This window comes from Ambystoma mexicanum, chromosome 4p, assembly GCF_040938575.1.
Source record: "Ambystoma mexicanum isolate Mex_15411 chromosome 4p, UKY_AmexF1_1, whole genome shotgun sequence".
In the NCBI taxonomy this organism is placed as follows: Eukaryota; Metazoa; Chordata; class Amphibia; order Caudata; family Ambystomatidae; genus Ambystoma; species Ambystoma mexicanum.
Genome location: NC_090927.1, coordinates 189395097 through 189413941, shown reverse-complemented (window position 1 = coordinate 189413941; position 18845 = coordinate 189395097). Strand labels below are relative to the sequence as shown.

The 18845-nt window shown below is 44.1% G+C and overlaps 1 protein-coding gene across 2 annotated transcripts in view; it reads left to right on the top strand.

The window, feature by feature from the left end:
* NCOA1 (nuclear receptor coactivator 1) overlaps positions 1 to 18845 on the top strand; it is a 1575181-nt gene that overhangs the window by 1306 nt on the left and 1555030 nt on the right. The gene's annotated exons all lie outside the window — the stretch shown is intronic.

The following is an 18845-nucleotide window of genomic DNA, read 5'->3' as shown; positions in this document are numbered from 1 at the left end:
ATTCCAAGTGGGCACTCTGGGTGGTGTGGGAGAGCCTGAAGGATAGCCCCCCCCACCCCTCCCATGCCAAGTCGCCTGGTATTCTCAGTGCCAGCATAGGGTGGTTCGAGGGTGACAGGCAACGTGGCCACTAGGTATGGCCGTAAGCCACACCTAGTGGACACTTTGTGTGGCTTAGAGTGCCCCGTGCAAAAGGAGCACAGGGCACGTGAGCGAAAGAAAGGGGGAACAAAAAAAATATAAAAATAAATATTAGATTGAAGTGCATCGTGTTCATGTACCAGTAATAAACCACAGAGGGACACGATTGATGCCCATACTAACCATTTTTAGGTGCACCCTATTATTTGGGTAGAACAAATAAAGCAATGGTAAAAATGCCACTATAATATGATTTTGCACCCAAATTGCATCTATGATACGTGCACTCTAACATAGTGCAATTAATCCAACCACATTTTGTGCTTCATTGTAATGATTAGGGTTGCATATAGAACCTCATGTACAAAACCTCCATTTAATGCATAATGGCCCATATTTGAGTCCAGAAAGAATGAAAGAGAAATGTAAGTGAATTCATTGTAAGCGACAGATTACTCTATAAAAGGCTGAGGGTGGGTCAGCCGGAGACCCCCGGATCCCCATGACAGTTTTTTAAATAGATTTGCAATATTCACTGTTGTTCAAGTACTCACCCAGCGGGGGTCTATTCGTTAGTTAACTTGAGGTTGTGTGAGACCTCCCACAAATGCGACAGGTTGGGTAACTCAGTCAATGTTCCCAAAAGAAAGCGAATAGAGCCGGGAGTAAATATTTCTGTTGAGAAACGCAAAGTTATGAGCACTTTAGCTCATTCTCATTTGAATGCCACAATTTTGGTTGCAATGCAAAGAGATGCATATATATGCATATTGACTTTATTGGTGTGCGGCTCATCATGTATGGGATTTTCTGTGAATAATCATCCTGGCGTTCATTCCTTTTGTATCTCTTGTCCTAAGTTAATGTGCCTCGGCATATCCTGAAACGACATAAGCACCTGTCAAGGTGTGCACAGATGGCGCAATCCCTCATTGTGGCTGTGCAGTAATTGCTTTATCTTTAAACTTACTGCTAGTACGAAAGTAAGCAGTCGTTTTCAGGTTCTACTGTGGAAGAGCCCTGCTTTCGTCCGGCGTCCTCACGTGTTTAGGCACGAGCATCATCTTTGTATACATTTATGTTGATGAAGACCTGAGCGACATGACGTGACCTCTACGTTACTCAAAGTCGCCTTGGAGTGAAAATAATGAACGGACAAAGACGGCATTCGTTTAGAATGCCACAATCTATCTGTTGTCCGCACTGATGATGCCCCATCACTAGCAAATTTATTAATGGGTTATTTCGAAACCTATTATGTCTACAATAATCATGAATAATGTGAAGAGATTATATTATGGAAACGATATGTTGATGACGTCCTGCTAATTTGGAATGGTAGCAGGGCCAATTTTGACAAATTTGTCGAGTATCTATCTTAACAACAATACCTTTGGTCTGGAATTTACGGGCAGTGTTGATACCTGTACTATTGATTTCCTAGATCTTAAAATCTATATTGAAAATGGTAAGGTACAAACTAAAACTTTTAGGAAGTCAACTTAAGTGATTTCTACGTTATATGCAACCAGTTGCCGTAGAAACCCCCCCATTAACAATATCCCAGTTTGGGAGTTCTACAGGGCAAAAGGAATTGCAGCACAAAGGAGGTCTATGAACAAGAATGTGACTTTCTCACCAGGAGGTCTAAAGAATAAAGGTATTCGGGGATGTGTGTTATCTATTCAGAGGGGAAGACATGTTGCAGACCAAAGGTAAGGGTCCCAATGCTGAACCAAAAGGAGTACATCTCCTCACTAAATATTCTCATAACATTAACTTAATGTATGGAATGCTCCAAAAACATTCACACTTGTTATCTTTGGATCCGATCTTCAAGAATATATAGATACTAAACCTAGACTAATCTTTACTAGGGCACATGCACTCAAAAACAAACTGTGTCCCTCTTTCCTTAGACCTGATTCTGATGTAACGTCCATGAGCAATTGGCTCAAGCACAAACATGTGGGTTTCCACAAATGTGGAGCATGCCATGTATGCAAATTTGCTTATCCAGTTACAACGACTTTTACATGCCATGGAGGAATTATAACAGAAATTAAAGACTTCATTAATTGTAGGTCGAAATATATAGTACATGACATCATCTGTATTTGTGCACGGTTTACATTGGCAGCAACATCCGTGAATTACGGCTACCGATTAGAGAACATCTTTACAGTTTAGGGAGCCAGTACTCCAAACTGCCCATAGCCATTCATTGGCAAGAGCAACATCAGATGGGGAATAAAGAGGACATCCACTTCATTGGTTTACAGCTAGCACACCAGCACAGGACAGGAGGAGATCAGCGTCTTCTTCTCCGACAACTATAATCTCGCATGATCTGCAGACTTCGATGTATTACCCAAGGACTCAACAAAGAACATGAAATTAATGTCTTTCTGTGATAATAAAGGTTTTGAGGTTGTCTGATTAGGATGCAAATACCGGTTTATAGATTTCCCATTGAACTACATGTCAATCCGATGCATATCATCTGGATCACATGTGTTTTAGGTAATACCAGGTGTATAGTCATGTCTACTGTGAAGTGCTTCTTATGTGGGCGATAACCCTTAGTAAGTCTATTCACTGTACAGGCTGGCAGTAACCTGTCAACATGGTTACCCATTAGACATTTATGTACTCTGGTTCAAATTGCTTTTGAGGAGGGAGTGAGCCAGTCTGACACACTGGTGCCTGTAGCCAGATTTTAGAAATCTCATGGATGTAGCCCCCCCCCTCTATTCATCAATATATGAGACAAGAGTCTGCAGCCAAGGGTGCCCGTAGCACCCAGACACATATTCTAAGATAACACATTCCATTAATCAATCGATGGATCATTCGATTCACAGGGAAGTGCAACATCACACACACTGGACACACATTTTGAGACAAAACATTTGATCAAACACCTAATGGATCAACCGATTCAAATGGAAGTGTAGCACTATACCCATTGCGGAATTGCATCACTTATTGGTATATCAGTGCGGACAACTGATAGATCGTGGCAATCCCATCTTTGTCCGTTCATTATTTTCACTACAACGCAACTCCGAGCAACGCAGACGTCACGGCGTGCCGCTCCGGTCTTCATCAGCATAAATGCATACAAAGATGGCGTTCGCGTCCGAACACGCGAGGACGCCAGACGAAGGCAGGGCTCTTCCACAGTAGAACCCGAAATGACTGCTTACTTTTGTACTATCAGGAAGTTTAAAGATAAAGCAATTACCGCACAGCCACAATGAGGGATTGCGCCATCTGTGCACACCTTGACCAGGTGCTTATGTCGTTTCAGAATATGCAGAGGCACATTAACTTCGGACAAGGAATACAAAAGGAATGAATGCCAGGATGATTGTTCACGGAAAATGCCATACATGGTGAGCCGCACACCAATAAAGTCAATATGCATGTATATGCATCTCTTTGCATCCCAACAAAAATTGTGGCATTCAAATGGGAATGAGTTAAAGTGCTGGTAACTTTGCATTTCTCAACAGAAATATTTACCACCGGCTCTATTGGCTTTCTTTTGGGAACATCGACAGAGTTACCCAACCTGTTGCATTTGTGGGAAGTCTAACAGAACCTCATGTTAACTAACGAATAGTCAGTGCCCTGTGGGGTGAGTACTTGAACAACATTGAATATTGCAAATCTATTTAAAACTGTTTTATGGTTCCGGGGGTCTCAGGCTGACTAGTCCTCAGCATTTTATAGAGTAATCTGTGGTTTACAATGAATTCACTTACATTTCTCTTACATTCTTTCTGCACTCAAATATGAGCCAGTATGCATTAAATGGAGGTTGTGTACATGAGGTTCTAATCACAGCCCTAATCATTACAATGGAGCACAAAACATGGTTGGATTAATTGCACTATGTTAGAGTACAAGTATCATAGATGTGTATGAAGCAATTTGGGTGAAAAATAATTTTATTGGCATTTTTACCATGGCTTTATTTGTTCTAACCAAATAATAGGGTGCACCTAAAAATGATTAGTATGGCCATCAATCATCGTGTCCCTCTGTGGTTTATTACTGGTACATGAACACAATGCACTTTGATCTGACATTTATTTTAATGTATTTTTTGTCACCCTCTATTCCCCCTTTCTTTCCCACCTCTCTTCCGCTCACGTGATTGGTCCAATGGACCAATAATTCTTATGTCTGGTTTGTGGTACCTGATTTTTAAATCATGTTATTGTATCAACTGCAACAATTATGATTTGGTTCACGTGATTGGAACCCAACGGACACAATGTGATTTACTGTTTCTGTTAAGTAACTTCATACGATTTAATGGCTTGTCAAATTAGACAATCATCTCATGTCATTGCCTTGAAAAAGCACTTATCGGTCGAAACACGTGTTGGCAAGAGAAATACTCCATTGTCGTTACTGTGATTAAAACAGCAGAACTGTTATCCAATATGTCATTTGTATGATGTTTTTCATATTCAGAGCATTCATGCTTGGACAAGCGCATTGATTTGGCACACCCACGATTATTTGTAGTTTCATGCAGGGCAGGGGTAGCTTAGCAGTGCCATCATCTGCAGCTGTCAAGTACTATTCTGATTCTACCCTTCACCACCACTTACTTTATCCTGAGCACCCACTTTCACCTGGTATACTCCGCAACCACTTACCAAGCACGGGCACGACTGCAGGGCTTACCTTGTGTCCACTGTAGGTGTGATACTGTAAATGGAAATACCATTTGGTTACATGGAATTTATGGTTAATAAGTTTACCTTAAAGAAAAACCCATCAAATAGATTGAAATGTCGATGTTGAGCCATTTATTTGCAGATATTTCTCGTAAATGTATATATCATAACTTATTATAAAAACATTCATAATCAGTAACTTGCATTATAAACCCGTGGAACGTTTGTTACACGTAGTCATTGGACACTTTTCAGGCTATTCAAACTGATTTATCCTGCACATTGTTCACAACCCGAAGTTACAAGGCCACTCGTGCCACAAAGCATGGGTGCAGCCAATTCCCTGTGACTGTGGTGGATTTCTATACCAACAGGCAAGCGAACACGAACAAACATACGCCCTACAACTTGGCAGGGAGATTAAATTGCCATCAACTGACCCTGCGTACCCAAGTAAATGAAAAACCCAGAAGTGGAGTGAGCGTTACCCCCAGAAAGTAGATAACACTACTCAGCCTGGGTTATAGGCATATTAAGACATTGCTTGCAATCGTGTTGCCACTTTGATGTTTTAATGTTTTTTTTCTTTATCATGAAAGAGCAAGGGGGGTTATGATATGATATGGCATTTTTAACGCGCCTATACACAAGTGTTTTGAGGCGCGACGAGGCAAGGGAGGGGGAACAGAGGCAAGATGGACACAACGATCCTACTAGGCCAGGTGATATTGATATCGCGCAAGTGCAGGGGAAGGGAAAGTATAATACACAGATTTAGTATAATAGAATAGATTTGTATAACGGGACCTTGGGCCATACCATCTGTTGTGATGTCTCGAATCTCGTTAAACATCCTTGCTGCGCAGGGGTCTTTAACTCTACCTTCAGGGCCCATAGCACCCAGTATGGCCCGTGGGTCTTATCTATAACATTTTAATTACCGTCCAGTAATGCCATTTTAGGTCTTAGGTGATCTTTACCAACCACTCCACTCATGCACCTTCTGGATATTGAGAGTGCCCTCTGGGCTTACTTCCGGCCATGCTCAGTGGCTATTTTGCCTGGGGCATAGCAAGCGCATCCGAACACTCCATAGGCCCGTTCATTGGTCAGGGACCTTTTTGGGGCCCTGAATGCATATTAAATGAATTTGAGCAAGAAGTAACCAGACTGCCTAGAGGTCCAGGGACATATTCAAAATGGCTACCAGTGTGGGTCCTGCAGAGTGTATAGCAAAATGTTTGAAAAGGGGCATGTTAAAACCTCCTGGGGTGCCCGTTTACCCTAGGTAAGTTCAGGGGGTCAAAAAGAGTTGCAATATGCCCCTCAAAAGTCCCAAAAGGTATTTTTTGGGGAGGCCCACAAACCAAATGTAACTATGGGCCAAGAAAAACAATCGGTCTTTGCATCTATGATGCTATATTTTTACTGCTCCAGTCCCTGTCTTGGGATTGGGAGAGGCTGAGAGGGCTTCAATAACCTGCTTTTCATAGTTTTTTGTTTCTTTGCAGATCAGGGCCTGACCATGCCCCAGGCAAAGTCACAACTGTGAATGGCCACAAGCCATGCCCAGTGTGCACTTTGGGCTTTTAAAAGGTAGCCAAAGGGCATGCCTTTGGGTGCTTTGTGGGGCCAGTGACCCGGGCATGCCTACTGGGCATCATATGGCAATGACCAATGGGTAAACTAAGAATGTAGGAGGTGCCTGGAGCATGGCTGAAGGCTGAGGCTGTATAAGGGCTTTGGGAGGAGCATAGGGAGTAGGTGAATAGGGCTAGCAATTCAAGCTCTCTCTAACAGGACTTTGGGCACTTTTGTGGTGAAATATTAAAAAGGAGGAGAGAAAAGGATGGCATCAATCTTAGGAATGAACTCACTCCATGACCTTACAGAGTCTAATAACATTCTCGATATCAGAAAGAGACTCAAAACTCTTCTGTTTATGTAGTCACTCCTAGGGGAACACTGATTGTTTTGAATGGCAGCCCTTAGATGGCCTGGCAGTATGCGCTATATAAATAGCAATAGCAATAGAAATCATATCAGGCTAGAGGTCGGGAGTGGGAAAGAAGACACCATGTGAAGTTTTTTTTTTCTTTTTCGGGTGGGTTGGGGAGGCAGTTACGGGCAGAACATTTTCGGTTTAAATGGGGAAGACCATGTGAATATCCAAAGATTACAGCGGCAACGCCGCAAGACAGGCTCAGAAAAAAATGGGCATCACACGAAGCAATGAGAAATGGGGAGTAATGGGAGAGGGTTAGGTTGGGGAAAAATCAATTGAGTGGAGTAAGGAGACCTGGGAAAAAGAAGGGGGACAAATGTTGAGTGCCTGTGAGAACATGGAAGACTTTTAAATTCTGAGCAGTTTTTCTCGTTATCGCGGGAATCGACAACCCACCACACTACCGTAGGAATTTCTGAGTTGGAAATGATTACTGTGCTATTATCGCAGGAATAAGGATTTAGAAAAAAAAGGTTTAACATATGCACTGCCTACATCTACTGGGCAGGAGACAATGCGTTTTTGGTAAAAAGTTAATGGTGTGACATGGCCAGTGGGCCCACAAGAACGATATTGGTGCAACAGTTACAAAGACCACAGCCAAAGGCCATAGCTGGTGAGACCACAAGAAACTATGCAACATATTCAGCAGCCATGGCCACTGGCCATTGCTGAAGACGATGGCTGGTGGGCCGAAAAGAAAACTATTGGTACAACATGTACCTGGCCATGGCAGAAGGCCCTGGCTAGTGGGCCCGGAGGAGACTAGGTATATCAGAACCCTTGAAATTCATTGAAAAACCATTTGTTAAGAGCGAGTTAAGATAATCAGATTTATCGCAACAAACCCCTGAAATTCAGCACTTGCATTTCAATCAAGTCCACCTCGGAGAAGAAAAGGCGTCACACAAACCAAACCATGATAGGGGTAATGTCCAGGTAGGAAAAAAGCTATTGAGTGGAGTGGGGTAACTTGGAAAGAGGAGGGGCAATGTCTGTGAGGAAGAGGGATGAACTTGGAATTTGCAAGCGTTATCTGGGGAATACCAGGGGAATCCCGCAGGTGCTGGGAGGTCCATGCCGCTGTATGTGTAGCTTGTCGCCATTATCTGGGGAATCCCGCGGGAATGGGGAGAGAGTAAAAAAGATTTTGTTTTACACCTGCAGTGTTCAGATCTCCTAGGCAGTAGGGTAAAGGGTCTCGGTGCCGATGGTCATGGCTAGTAGGCCCTAAAGAAATCTATTGGTACAACCTGTACAGTGGCCATAGGCCATGTCTAGAGGGCCCCAAAGAAACCTATTAGTGGAGGCGTGGTCATTGGCCATGTGTCACAACCCTCGCCCAAAACCCACTCTGGCAAACGCATTGGCCAGGTGGAGTCAGGACTCGGGCCTCTAGAGCCGGGCATCCTCTTCAAAAGCCCTCATGGGGCCGGTCCTGGCGCCTATGGCGCCAGGCTCATACACCATGAAAAACAATGTGCTTGGGAACTACTTTATTGTATTGTCAGCCAGCATGGAGGCATCCACATAGCTTGGTTCCTAAGAACCAAGCTATGCGGTCTAGTGTTTTGGGTGTGGTAGCCTAGGGACTACTTTACCTGGACTATTTTGTTGGGGCTATTTAAACCACAGCCGAGCAAGACAACATGCTTCGCGTTACTTTGCAGCTTGCAACGTGACGCTCACCGTGTCCAGCTATTCCCTCGAACCTCGGAGAAGCAGAACCTGCAAGGAGACAAAAGGAACAACATTAGCAGCAGCATCTTACCTGCAGTCTTCATCTTTAAACACTTGCAGCTACTGAGAACAGCTTCCTCGAATATGCACGCCTCCCGGACAGAACGACCTGAAAGAGGAAGATAGAGGCAACATTAAAGAAAGCAGTAGAGACATTTACAAATTACGAACTGCTCAAAAGGCTTACCTGGCTGGTCGCCTCTCGGCTGGCACCACTCCGGACATTCCACTTGCGCTGAAGAACACTGCGACCTACAAGGAAGGAAAACACAGGTTAGCAAAGGCAAGACTTTGCAGCGCTGCGCATAGCGCTTACTTACCGCATCATAGCGCTCTTAATGCGCCATCATTTACCAGCGGGGCTCAACCAAGCCAGTTCGCCGCGCTGAAGCTCCGCATACCTAAGGGAGAAAAAAGAGACATTTTAAACAAAGAAAGGCATGCAGGATAGCAACAAAACTAAAGAACAGCAATAAGACCTACCTGAACAATATCAAACGGGCCGGCGTCAGTGAAGTAACTGGACCGCACTCGCCATGAAAGACAACGCGCCCCTGCAAAGAAGGCAGGACGGAGAGCACGCCTAATTCTACCACAAGGCAGAACCTTCCCCGCAGACCACGTCAGGGCAAAGCTGAGAAGCATACCAGCAAGTAACCTGGCTGGGTGGCGTCCCTGTGGATACTAGGTGAGCCTAACACCATGTCCAAGCGCCATGGCTAGTGGGCCGTGAAGAAGCCTATTGGTGCAACATGTACAGTGTCCACAGCCGTAGGCCATGGCTAGTATCTGGACTTGGGAGGCAGGCCAAAATGGGCAAGGCTGTGTGTGAGACCTCAGGCAGAGCCACAGCTTTAGGCCAGGGATTAACATACCTGGTGATGGTGCGTTGTGTATGCAGGAGGTCTGGGGCCCCCTCTGGCAATAACGGGTAGGATATACCGAAGAGGGCGAACACCAATGAATGCACGCACCAGGGTCTTTGTTCAGGTCGGAAATCAGGAACAGATTTATTGTTGGCAGAGATGTAGACTTATTGCCGGCAGAGTACGTTAGGCACACTGGACGCTGATGATTGTCTGCACAGGCCTGCAGGCACAAGCCAGAACATCAACAGCAGGCACACAGGCTAGGCATACCCAATTTCATGGGACCCTGGGGCATGTGGCGTACCCTTTGATGCAGGGGGGGGGAGAAGGGACACCAAGGGAAGAAGGCAAGAGTTGGAGAGGGAGTGGGCATGCTGCTGGGAAGGAGAAGAAGGGGCGAGAGAGACAGGAGAGGGGGAGGGAGTCAGAAGAAAGAATGAGCAGCGGAAAAATGAGAAAAGGAGTGGGGAGCGAGAAAAATAGCCGGTGGAGAGATGGAGGGGGTAGGGGCTGCTAGAGAGGGTGAGGTCTGAGAGAAGGGGAGAGAAGAAACGAAAGAAAGGGAACGAAGAAGAAAGAGCAAGAAATAGAGAGATGGCGAGAGAAAGAGAGAGGGAAGAGCAGAGGCGGCCAGGAGGCCGACTGGTGTCAATGTAGACCAGGTTGGGGAGAAAGGGGAACAAGGGGAGGGAAAGGGAGAGAAGAAGAGCAGACAGGGAAAAGGGTACCTGCTAAAGGGTCTCCGCAACTTCTCTGCCCGCACCCACATGTTCAGCACACCACTGCCAGCAACCAAAAAGAGCCCTCGGGTCCTCTCTCCATACACATATGAGGTTGTTGCTGACCCTCCTCCCCCATGAACTGTTTTTCTGGGCTGTTTCCAGGGCTCAAAGGGGTTTGCTAATAGGAAGAGGGAGGGAAATAACAGGGCGTTAGGACAGGTGGGCAAACCTAGGCAGGGACAATAGATGCTGTTACTGGGAGGAGAGGAAGTTCACAGCAAGAGATGAAAGGGCCAGCCTTGGGCTGTAGATTACTCTGGCTGTAAAGCTGTTGCCTGGGCTGGGAACAGGTCTCGTTTTCAAGAGGGTTGGCCTGGTTTTGAAGGGAATGGAATCCCCCCTTTGCCGGGGCAGGAGCGTGGCTGGAGTTGTGCACCTCCCCACACATACCCATACTTACATACTTGAATATACACAGTGCAGGGGACACAGAGTGGAAGAGCATTAGACTAAACATAATGATAGGAACTCAACACAGGTACACACATAGCAAGTAAAGGTCACACACACGAAAGACACAATGTCTGCTTTCTATACAGTGCAGTAACACAGGGTAAAAGGCGGGCAATGTCCAGTGTGCCAGGAGCCACGCAACTTCAGACATCATAAAGTAAAAGTACAAAACGTAGTGAGCAAGCAATGTTGTATCCTAGTACAGTAAAGCATCAATGCAGTAACCAAATACAGATTCCTGTGTGAAGTAAAAAAAAGGCACGTTGGTTCAGGCTATAGCGGCCAGGCTTCTGTCAAGGACAAAATACAAAACTGAGGAGAACGTGCATGCACTTGGCAGAAATAAAGCACAAGCACAGGGAATGCAGTTAGGGCTTGTCATAAACAGAAATAAAAAAACTGGGAATCATGCATGTTCTTGCAAAATAAACACAAGCACAGAAACTGTAGCCAGGGGCGAGTCTGTGTAGATTCATAGGCAGGGAAAAGGAAATATGCAGTGCAAGAGGAACAATTCATTTGGGAAAAGTCACACAATACATTGGTAAAGAAAAATATAGAAAACCCACAAACACAAGTGAAGGCTGTCAGGGATCCATACGTGTAGACTGCCATTTCCACAAATGGGCCCGAAGAAACATATTGGTGCAGCATGTACAAGTGCTAAACGGCCGAAGGCCATGGCTAGTAGACCACAAAGAAACTATAGTATAAAAAACCTTGAAATTCAGTAATAAAACTTTAGTTAGGAGTGATTTAAAGTGAAAAAAACATAGCAACAAAACCTTTGAAATGCAGTGAAAAAAACCTTGGTTAAGAGAGAGTTAAGGTGATCCGATTTAACGCAACAAAACCCCTGAAATTCAGCAATCACATTTAGCAAAAATCCACCTTAACTATACGCCCCCTGTTGCACAGCGTACCTACCACTGGTGACATTATTTATTACATCATACATTAAATAACTGATGACGTCACTAATTACATTATGCATGCCATCACTGATGTCACTGGTTTGATTAATTACATTTTAAAATATGACAACTGTTTTTTAACCTAACACATACATATATATTTAATAAATAATCAGATACAAAAGAAAGTATGTGCCCTCCTTTTGTATCTGATTATTTGTTATAAAACTTGTGATTTAGAAAACAGTAAGGAGAATTTGTAAATTTAAATGTGAGCATTGACTATTTTCATAACACTTACTATAAAACATTTTTCGTCTTCTATCCTTATTTTCTTTTTTTTTTTTACTCCTACGTATACTTATCATATTTGAAGTATCTGCAATAGATTTACAAGAATCGGGTACTTTCTCTGCAGTGAAGTATTGTAATTGTTTACTAATACATGAAAATCAAACCATTTGTATAATGTTACATATTTTCATTGGAAAGTTTATAAATTGATAAGTACTACAACAGAATGCTACACATGTAATCCTTATCAGTGCATTGTTCCATGGCATATTGTTATTAAGTGTAACAAAATATAATATGTACCAAAAGTGGTCAACAAAAATGTTCTAACTTACTTCATCAGTAATGTCACATTTGATGTAAATATAAATCTCATCTGGGATGTCATATATGATGTAATTAGTTATGTCATCTGTGATGCCATCATTGTGGTCATACGCTGCGCAACAGGGGGCGCATAGTTAAGGTGGGTTTGCTTGAAATGTGATTGCTGAATTTGAGGGGGTTTATTGCTTTAAATCTGATCACCTTAACCCTCTATTAAGCAAGGTAATCTTTGATAATACCATATCGATGAGAAAGTTTATATTGAGTTTGTTTATATATTTGATGTTGATTTTCTGGAACCCCAGTACTTGCAAATGGCTTAAGAGAAATTGAATCTTCATTTGAAATCTTTCTGCTACCAATACCTGCTGATGTTGGAGAAAATAAAATGCATTGATTTATGTGCCATTTAACAAAATCAAAAGTATGTTCAACTGTTTATTGTTGATGGAAATATTTAAGACACATGGATGCCAACACATGGCATTGCGTAGATCACGATACAGAGATTTATTTGAATGGATGTTTGTGCGATTTATAAACTAGTGAGAAAACCAGGCAGGTTAATTTCCTTTCCGGTGTCCGTAAGTGTATGACATTGTTGGCGACTACCCCAGCATATAGTTGGGGGAGCAGCTTTGGCTTTGATTTATTTTTTTCTTCATAGAACAGAATGTTAGGCTCAAATACAGCCTGTTTCTTGCCCCCGAATTTTGGGGTGGAATCGTGTAATGGTGATGTTACATCAGGGGATGCCGCCTTGGTAGAATTAGTCTATATAATCATCCAACAAGATACAGTCAGGCGGGGATTGGAGGGCGCAAACATGTCTAACCAGTAGAGAGAACCAGAACCAGCCAGATAGTAGAGACAGCACCAATTACAAGAGGTTGTAGTGCTGCATCATTTTGCCAGAGGTCCTGGAGAAGGCAGAGGAGGGAATGTGCCAGTTGAAAGGGAAAACAAGTGATCCCCCTTTTCTTTTCTGCTTGCTTTGATACTCCAAAATGTCCATCTATTCCAATGAGGATACAAGACCATAGCTAAGTAGGACTTCAACCATTGCCTAGTTAAGTAGTGAAAGAAAGGGTGACTGGCTATATAATTCTGACTATACCTATGTATCCCTCTAATTTCCTGTGCATGCCTGTGGGTTTGTGTCATCTATACGCAACTGTCGTCTATACGCAACATCAGTGTCTGGTATTTGAGGGCCTGGGCATATGTTCCCATATACCCAGGCCTTCAATTGCCAAGCATTGCCAATACCTGCTTTTTGATAACTTGGCTATATGATTTTAATGTATGACATCTGAGAGCCTGGGCAAATCAGGGCTAAACATTTGAAAGCTTTGCCATATGATGGCACGACATGGCACACGAGGGCCTGGGCAGCATATGTTGGCAGTACCTGGCGAAGGCCTAGGTCAATGATCACAATACTTGGCATTCAATAAGCTGTGTAGATGGTGATATTCCTAGCATTTGAAGGATTATGAAGGTAATACCTGCCGTATGCCGTACTGAGCTGATGTTAACAAGACTGTCATTTGAGGACCTGGGCAGATGGTGGTACTGTCTTGCATTTGAGAGCCCACATACCTGCTTGCAATATCTGGCATTTGAGAACTTGTGTGTATGACTTTGTACATTATTGTAAGACTTGGCAGTCATGAGCATTGGCCTATGATGCTAATGGCATTCAGGGCGTGGGCACATGTCGACAATACCTGGAAGTGTATGTCCTGGAAATATGATGGTAATGGCTGACATTTAAGCACCTTGCACACTTATCGTTTTCAGTTTCATGTTCAGTGCATAGCGATTGAGAGTATTCACTTTTATGCTTCACCCTATTTTCCAGTCTATCAAGTCTTTCTTGTTTTCTCTGTCCAGACTCCCTGTGCTTTTTGTTGTATCGTCATCAACCCTGTTCTTCATTTTTGTGTTTACGAAACATCTGCACTACATGATTTTTTCAGACTGGCCTATGCCATTTCCAGCTATTGTGCACTGTTTGATTTGAAACTCAATCAAGTAAATCAATAAATGCCACTAATACCAGTTATTTATTTGAAATCTGAGAATATAAGGCTAATCCCTTGCATTTGAGGGCTTGGGCACATGTGTGGATGTACCTGGTAGTTGGTTGGACTCTAGACAGGGGTGTAGAATCGAAGAAACTGGTACGTGGGTAACTGTGCATACAATGCTAAGAAGGTGCTAAGTAGGTCAGATAGCACAGCGAGTAGAGCACTCGCTTTGACATCTGTGCAGAGCCTGCTGATGCAGGTTCGAATCCCGGCAGGGCCAAACTCAGCCTTTCATCCTTCCGAGGTCGATAAATGAGCACCACACACTGTGGGTAATAATATGCAGTGCTCAGATACCGGAGGGTTCGTAGCGCTACAAAAATGCCAAAAATTATTATTATTTTATTATTATTATTATTAATGGCAATACCTGAGAGTTGCATATTGTGTCCCCACCTTGTGTATCCACGCACACAGTAAAAGTACCTGCCAGGACGTATGTTGCTAAGTCCTGACATCTAAGGACATGGGCATGTGATTGTAAGCCTGCCACGCAGAGATCCTATAAAACCATTATAAATGTCTTGCATATGGGAGGAATTTCCGAAACGGACATATTATGGCATGTGTGGCCCTGACAATTTAATTAATAATGCATGTGGCATTGTAGCTGTGCCCGCTTGGCAATGTATCTGACAGGGCGGTGCACATCTGTGTATGACTTGGTGCAATGCAAACCTTTATGACTATCTTCTGGCATCACTGTGAAATTCGCATAGTAATGTTCTTAGGCAAATGTAGAAAAGGATACGTAGGCAATGTGAAATTGACATTTAATTGTCTGGTGGCAGTGCAGAAACTGGCATAAAATACAACTCTTGGAAAACAAGAACGGCATTGTTGAAGCGGACATCATTTTCTGGAGTCAATGTTATGTTCTCTTGCTTTTTTTTTAGTGCTTCCTGCCATGTGTCATGGCTTCGAAGCACTGTGACATAAATATGGTCATTTTTTGTGTCCGTTTATAAGCTGGTATGCCACTGTGCCTATATGGGGGAATGTGAAACTGGCAGAGCAATTTGGCAATGCTCATGTGGAAACGGACAGCCTAGTAGAAATGGTTGACGAATACGTTTTGGCATACATTTAACTGTCAAATGCCTTATTCGGGATCATTAGTATTTTTGTGGCGCAAAGAACTGCTAATTTCTAATATCTCATGAAAGGCTCCAATTTCTACAAAGGTTCTAATTCATGCTTTCCTGAAGATACTTTGGACCTGAAAAAAAATGTATGACGAATAAATTTAGTGGACGCAGAATGAAGAAAATCAATTTAAATGGAAGATTTCAAAATATGACTCCCTCATGACAGCAGGTTTTGAAGGGTTTCCACATATCAGGATCAATAAGCACAAACGTGTTTCCCATCGTTATGAAGTATGTACTGCATGCAATCAATGACGCTAAGCAAGAAAAAGAATGTGCATAAACAATGTAATGACTCGCCCCGGCAGGTAGCACATTCATTATTTGTGCAATCTTCAATGCACTGAAAATGTTATCAATCATAGCGAGTACTGAAGTACGTCAGTTATAAATACAAATGTGAAACTAAAATTAAACGGGTGTTAGCTCTGGGAAGTAATGTGCATCATCTAGGACCGCCAGAATGCTCCAGATTTTCAACTTTTCAACTGTGCAAAATTGTGTTTTTGGTGGTTTTCGTTTCCACGCACTATCTACTATATATAGATTTATCCGTTTTGGCTCATTTGTGGTTAATTTCCTTGTGAGTATGTCCACTAATTTGAGTATGAAAGGGTGTTTGTGCCTTACATCCAGGCGAACTGTCTTAGTAGGCCCTCATAATAGGATAATCTGGCTAAAGAACTAAGACACCTATAAGGTCCAAGTCATTGATATCAACCCAGCTTTGCATACTAATTACCCAAACAAAACAATTCCCTGTTGTGACTTATCTTTTACAGGTAAAAACAACATTTGCAGTGGTTCTGGGAAGCAAGATGAGCTAATAAGAGGGCTCAGAGGGTTAAGTTATAGTTTATATATCTCCTGTGAAAGTTGTGTACAAATTCTATGTGAACACCCGGAGGCTCATATTATGCTTTCTCTTCCTTTACTGATAGCTCGAGCAGCCTTTATACAAATAAACAACAACAATAACAAGTAAGAACTACAACTTGCTAGCCAATGTATTCTCTGAACTGGAAAAACTCCATTGGCCTTAGGCTTGTCACCAGCAACAGTCCACCAATCACGAGCTCTCTGTGCCAACACATCTAGACTCCTCCTGAGTGTTAATTTAGGTCATTGCCAAGCGTGAGGTAGATAGAGCGCAAGCGACACGTGCTTCATATGTTCTTTTGTTCTATAACTTGACTTTCAAATGGATTGTGGGATGCGGGAGGTGTCGGAGCCCTGATATTATTAGATCTTTCAGCGGCCTTGGACACAGTCGACCATCCTACCCTAACAAATCCGCCTAGCCCAAGTCGGTATATCAGGTCAAGTCCTTGACTGGTTTTCTTCCTTTCTTAAGGATAGAGCCCAATCCCTTCTGCTGTCTCCTTATCTTTCTAAATCCTCTAGTGTCACCTGTGGTGTCCCTCAGGGTTCCGCTCTGTCACCCATTCTCTTTAATATATACATCTTGACCTTAGTGTGCCTCATCCGCTCCCTCGGCGTCAGGTGCTATTCTTATGCCGACAACACCCAGATCCTGATCCGGTTAGATCTTGATCGGACTGAGGTGTCATCGTGCCTTCATAGGTGCCCGACAGCTGTGGTGGAAAGGATGAGCCTTAACTGGCTAAAGTTGAATGGGGACAAAATGGAGGTGTTTGTGGTGGGTTCCACCACGGACCCTTCTCTTTGGAACTTAACTTTCTGGCCCTCTTCCGTGGGCTCTCTTCCTGTGCCTGCAGGGAAGGTAAAGAATTTGGGAGTTATGACAGCTACTCTCTCGATGGAAGCCCAGATATCATCAGTCTGCCAGACTGGGTTCTTCCATTTGAAAATCCTTCAACAAATCTTACATTTTATACCACCTGCCTTGCGGCCACCGGTTGTGTCCGCAATGGTTGCCTGTCGATTGGATCACTGCAATTCTTTGTAGTGCCTTCTTTGCCCAAGTGGTTGATCCATCGATTGCAGCGCCTTCAGAACTTTGCAGCTCGGGTAGTGACTGGATCATCGTATGGTGCCCACATTTCTCCAGTCCTACGCCGCTTACATTGGCTGACAGTCCCACAACGTATTGAATTTAAGGCACTTTGTATTCTGCATCGGGCGCTTCATGGTCTAAGAGCGGAATATCTGCGTGTCAAATTTTCTCGCTATTTCCCTAGGTGCTCCTTGAGATCTGAGTCAGCTGGCCTGCTGTGTGTACCATCCTCAGGGAGTGAGTCTGGTGGGGAAGGGCCTTCATGCCTCTTGAACAACCCCGCAGTGGGGCAGCTTCTCGAACAAGCGGCATTGGCTGGGCCAGGGCCCATAGCCAGCAAGATTGATGTTCTTCAAAACTGGGTACCCTTTTCTCATGGCCCGAAGAGCCGTTAAAACCAAGCCTCACAAGAGGCAGTGGCAAGATGACCACAGGCCGCGAACAAATTCACAGCACTAACCATACAGAAAGCATGCCAAGACTAAACACATCAAAGGCAAAGCGCAGCAGAGGCGGCATAGTGATAGAACCTCTAGCCCAGAGGAGGATTCAATGGGCACGCACTCATTCAGAGTCGTTTAGCAAAGTTCATTGCTCCCACATCTGTTGGCTTAGAACACCCACATGATGGGGAGCCGCACAAGAAGACTGAAGACGCCACTGGGAGAACCCCTCCACCCCCCGGATGAACCTCCTGAGGTAGACCCTTGTATACCGACCTTTATGGCAAAATATGCCAGAAATGTTAAGAAGGGAATGAGCCATTCTTGGAGGGCTTGCCAAGACAAGCTCCTGGACACAGTTGGACCTCTCGCCAAGATCCTTCAGATGGCAGAAGAGGCGAAAGGGGGAGAAGCCAACAGTCCTAGCGTCCTAGAAGAATGGGTGCAGCGGGCAGTCTGTCTATTGGGCAAAGCAAACTGCGCCATTGATGCAGGATGCCGACGGTCAATTCTAGTGAAGATTGACTCCAAGCTAGGTGAACTGGCGTCCTCCGAGGTCACGTCAGTGGCCAAGTTCTTCTCTTCGGCGATACCTTTGTAAAGGACGTATCGAAGTTTGTCAACACCTTTGACACCCTGGACAAGGCCCAGTTGTCTCTCAAGAGGGTGTTCGCTCCTCAAATTTTCGCCAGTTCTGGCAGAGGCCGGGGCCGCTCGGCCAGCCACAGAGAGAGTCAAAGGTCTGACAAACCTGAGGGTATTCTCCCAGGTAGATCATGGGAAACCCTTATTCAGGTGGCCAGGGGAGGACTGGCGTTCTCAGGTCCAAACTCTGGGGATGGACAAGTGAGTTAGGATCACCTGGATAGGGGTATCCGGGGTTCTGCTCGGCGGGAATGCCCCAGAAGGGACGCGGTATGTTGTATGCGGAGAAGATGCAGAGAGTGAGATCCCTGCGACC